Genomic DNA, 5,516 nt, shown 5'->3' with positions numbered 1-5,516 from the left:
TCAGTTATATCGTACTAAGACTAGGGAAAGGATAGGTCCATTAAAAACCGAGACAGGTCAAATAACAGATAGTGATGAAGAGATGAGTAGTATTTTTAATAAATATTTTGTATCTGTATTTACTAAAGAGGAACTTAACAATATGCCTTCAGCCGAACAAGTCTATGTGGGTGGGGACGAGGACAGGTTGACGAGTTTAGCAGTTACCAGGGAGGATGTTCTTAAACAAATAGTAAAACTCAAACCAAACAAATCCCCAGGGCCGGATGAAGTGTTTGCTAGGGTGCTTAAAGAATGCAAAGAGGAGCTTTGTGACCCACTGTCAACCATATTTAATAAATCAATAGAGTCAGGCAGAGTGCCAGAGTTTTGGAAAGTTGCTAATGTGATACCAGTTTTTAAGAAAGGAGATAGATCACTTGCGTCTAACTATCGACCAATTAGCCTAACGTCTATTGTGGGAAAGTTACTCGAATCTATAATAGCAAATAAAATTCGTCTTCATCTTGAAAAACATAAATTAATAATTGAGTCGCAACATGGTTTTATAAATGGCCGTTCATGTTTAACAAATTTGTTATCTTTTTATTCTAGCATTGTTGAGGCAGTTGATAGTGGTAAGGATTGCGATGTTGTATACCTTGACTTTAGCAAAGCTTTTGATACAGTGCCACATGAAAGACTGATTAAAAAAATAGAGTCTCATGGTATTGGGGGTGCTATATTAAGCTGGATTAGGGCATGGCTATACCAAAGGAAACAGAGAGTTAGTATAAATGGAATCAAGTCAGAGTGGGAAAATGTTGTAAGTGGAGTGCCTCAAGGCTCTGTCCTGGGACCTCTGTTGTTTATAATATATATAAATGATTTAGATTCAGGTTTGAGTAGCAACATTTGCAAATTTGCCGATGATACGAAAATCGGTAGGGAAATTAATTCGGAGGAGGACTCACTATCACTTCAAGTTGATCTAGATAGAGTTTTGAAATGGTCAAAGGATTGGCAGATGCAATTTAATGCTGATAAATGTAAAGTTCTGAGGTTAGGTAATGATGATAGAGTTACAAGATACGAGCTAGATGGTGTTGTGATTGCGAAGTCGGATTGCGAAAGGGATCTGGGAGTTATGATTAGTAAGAATTTAAAACAAAAGGATCAATGCATAAATGTTCGTAATAAGGCAAATCGGACACTTGGATTTATTAATCGCAGCGTTAGTAACAAGACACCTGGTGTGGTTCTCAAGCTATATCTTGCTCTAGTTAGGCCCCATTTAGATTATGCAGTTCAGTTTTGGTCGCCATATTATAGAATGGATATAAATTCACTTGAACGTGTCCAGCGTAGGATGACTAAGTTAATTCCCCAAATTAGAAATCTTTCATATGAAGAAAGATTAACAAAGCTTAAGTTGCATTCACTGGAAAGGCGAAGAGTTAGGGGTGACATGATAGAGGTTTACAAGTGGATGAATGGACATAACCGGGGGGATATTAATAGGGTATTAAAAGTATCAACACAGGACAGAACACGAAACAATGGATATAAATTGGATAAGTTTAGATTTAGGAAAGACTTGGGTAAATACTGGTTCAGTAACAGGGTTGTTGATTTGTGGAACCAATTGCCGCGTAACATTGTGGAGGTGGGGTCCCTCGATTGTTTCAAGCACGGGTTGGACAAGTATATGAGTGGGATTGGGTGGTTATAGAATAGGAGCTGCCTCGTATGGGCCAATAGGCCTTCTGCAGTTACCTTTGTTCTTATGTTCTTATGTTCTTATGTTCAAAGACATTAACAGCGGTCAATGGGGAAAAGATTGAGATCGTAGGTCAAGGTACGGTTAATTTTGAGATTGATGGGGAATTGCAGCCTCACACATGTACGATCGTAGAGAACCTTGATTTTCCTGGTCACATCTTAATGGGAACTGATTTTCTGTCGCGATTTGATTATTCCTCGTCTGCTCAAAAAGGGGCTAGGAACTGCAGGTTGCAGTTGGGACAGACTTCCTACCCAGTGGAGATGATCGACCATCCCCCAGTTGTAGCTTCAATTAAGAGGAAGCTAAAATATAATGCGCACTATCCAAAATTGATTTTTAAGTCTCTTCCAGACACAGTTAAGAGGTCATGCGCATTGCATGCATTGACCAAACAGAGTTGCCCACCACATTCTGTTAAATTTATTAAAGTAGCCGTGGGACGTCACATACAACCAGGTACCACCCTTCAGGTGGCTGGGAGATGTGACAACTTATTAATTCCTCATCACTTAATTGTAGTGCTCGATAAAGGGGCACTCATTCCAGATGTCAATCTTTCACATAAGACTTTTCGCTTCAGGGCAGGTGATAGGGTATCTCAGGGAACCATGGTGGAGGACACAGAAATCTTTCACCATGAGTCAGCTGAGACGCCGGCCGTCACTGCACAATGTAGTGCACTGAACATGTTGAATTCTAAAACACCATCCAAAGTAAAATACGAGACGAGAGATGTTGCACAAAATGTAGAAGAAGTAGAAAAATTAATATCAGGACTTGATTTGCAACATGTTACACAGGCGGATAGGAAGGCACTGAGAGGAGTTTTACGAAAATTCCCGAAATTGTTTGCGACAGAGGATGACCAGATTGGTCTCCTTGATAAGATCGAGCACACCATTCCAACTGGTGATCATTTGCCTGTGTACACGAGACAGTGGAGGTTGCCGGAACAGGCAAAGAATGTTATCAGGGAGGAGTGCCAGAAAATGTTGAGACAGGGCGTGATAGAGCCTAGTACGTCACCGTGGCTCTCTCCTGTTGTGCTAGTTCGGAAACCGGACGGTAGTTATCGTTTCTGTGTTGACTACCGGAAGGTGAATGAATTAACTAAGGGTGATGTGTATCCGTTGCCCCGAATACAGGAGATAATAGATCAATTTGGTGCTGCTAAGTATTTCTCAACTCTTGACGCAAAATCGGCGTATTGGGCGATTCCGGTGGCAGAACAGGATAGGGAAAAAACAGCATTCTCGGATGGTAGGCACACTTATCAATTCCGTAGGATGCCGTTTGGTTTGAAGACAGCGCCTTCGTCGTTTCAGAGGGCCATCAACTTTATCCTTAGTCCGGTACTGGGTAGGCATTCTTTAGCGTACCTGGATGACGTGGTGATATATTCCAGGACGTTTGAGGAACACCTACAGGACTTGACTGAGACTTTGAAGTTGTTAGATCAGGCAGGTTTCAGGCTGAATGTTCAGAAGTGCACCCTGGCGGCTCAGAAATTCAAATTTCTGGGGTTCCAGGTGTGCCCAGACGGTATCCGCCCTGACCCAGATTCTTGCCGCGCCATTGCTGACATGCCTACTCCAAGGACAGCAAAGGACGTGCGTAGGTTTTTGGGGGCGGCCGGATATTTTCGTCGTCATATTGAAGGTTTCGCTAGCATTTCAGCACCCCTGACTGATCTGACAAAGAAAAATGCGAAGTTTGTGTGGAAATCTGAACATGACGAGGCCTATCGCAAACTGAAAGACCAACTAATCACGACACCGGTATTGGCTATTCCTGATTTTGAGAAAGAGTGGGAAGTGCACACTGACGCCAGCGGTATTGCTATTGGCGGGTGCTTAATTCAGCGAGATGCGGATAATTTACCCCATCCAGTAGCCTATTTCAGTAGGAAGGTCAAAGGACCTGAAGTTCGTTATTCAGCTACGGATCGGGAGGCACTGGCAGTAGTAGAAGAATCAGTTAGGTATTTCGAGCCTTACCTATTTCAGCGACATTTTGTAATCTACACAGACCATCGAGCGTTAACACTCAAATTTAAAAAGCGAACGAAATGCCCACGAATGTCACGCTGGTCTCACGAACTTTCTGCCCACTCATTCCAGATCTTGTACAAGCCTGGTCCAGCCCATGTTGTGCCAGACACGCTAAGTAGAAATATAGCGGCAGTTCAGATTAATGAAAATATTGAAACCATTCCATCGGATAAAATGAGAGAATACCAGATGAGCGATCATCAGCGTTAAATCATCAGCGTTAAATCATCATCGTTAGATCATCAGCGTTCATCAGCGTTGCGGTCATCAGCGTTAAAGCTTGCGCATGCTTCAAAAATTGCAGGGCATCCGGGGATCTTTAAAACGCACTTAAAAGCAAAGTCTCTATTTTATTTTCCAGGATTACTTTCTGAGGTAATCAATTTCGTGAAGTCGTGCCCTCGTTGCCAGAGGAGGAAAGGCACCCTTAAGGTACAAGCCCCACTTCAGGAATTTCCTGAAATTCGTGAACCGTTAGATCGTGTGGGGGCCGATTTGATTGATTTACACCACAGTCATTCAGGTAACAGATACGTGTTGGTGCTAGTTGACCATCTGTCTAGATACACTACACTAGTTTCATTACCTCAGAAGGATTCTCGTACGGTTGCAGATGCGTTCTTGCGTAGGTTCGTTACTGTATTCGGACCTCCTAAAGTTTTAGTCTCTGACCGGGGTCAAGAATTCAATGGGAATATATTTAGAGAAGTTTGTAAGATTTTAGAGACAACTTCGGCTTTTACAACCGCCTACCACCCACAAGCAAACGGAATGACGGAACGGACTAATCGTTCAGTCAAGGATATGCTTGCAATCCTTGCTGAACATGACGCAAACACCTGGGATGAACACCTACCCTATGTTCAGTTCGCCTTGAATACTGCCATCCACCAATCAATTAACACCCAACCCCTTCATTTGTTTACTGGTAATTCATGCAATTTCCCCTCAGGTCTGCTTAACAGACATAATGTTGCATACGGGGAGGACTATCCTTCAGAGGTCCTTGGAAAAATGAGAAATGCATGGAATATTGCAGCTGAAGCGTCCAAGAAGGCACGGACTCGGTATGCTCATTTTTATGACAAGAAAGTGCGCCCTCTTGAGTTGACGGAAGGAAGCCTCGTATTGAGAGTGAATGAGGCTGCGCCCGCCAATCAGAGCAGGAAACTAGCTCCGAGGTGGCGAGGACCATATAGAGTAATTAAAAGGGCGGGGCCGGTTAATCTTGTTATAAAAGGAGTGTTCGAAGACCAGGTGAAAAGGACAATTCATGTGAATAAATTGAAACATTATCATGCTAGAGAGGAATTAGAACTGCCTTCAGCGGGTCTAGTTCCTGACTCAGCAGTGCTGACTCAGGGCTTCACCGACGAGTCAGAAGATGAGGATGACCCTCTGTCATCGCTCATCAGTAGTCAGGTGCAGTCTCGCCACCCTATGGTGACGAGATCTCGCGCTGTACAGTAAAGTAACTTCCTTGGTTAGTATAATTTAGTATTCATTAGATTTTCCTGTAAAGGCAATGAGGTGTACTATGTCTATACTTGACTCAGGTAGCAACTTTTACCGTGGTCTGGGGTTCCACCTCCACCAAACCCAGAGTATATCTATGCTTCCGCTGTGTTGTGTCTGTCTGTTCCCAGGTCTGATTGGTACACCGACCCAGTTGTTCCAGCCACACGTGAACCCTTGTCTGT

Source organism: Procambarus clarkii, chromosome 56 (assembly GCF_040958095.1).
Source record: "Procambarus clarkii isolate CNS0578487 chromosome 56, FALCON_Pclarkii_2.0, whole genome shotgun sequence".
NCBI lineage: Eukaryota > Metazoa > Arthropoda > Malacostraca > Decapoda > Cambaridae > Procambarus > Procambarus clarkii.
The sequence above is the reverse complement of the archived record's forward strand: the minus strand, read 5'-3'. Positions refer to the sequence as shown.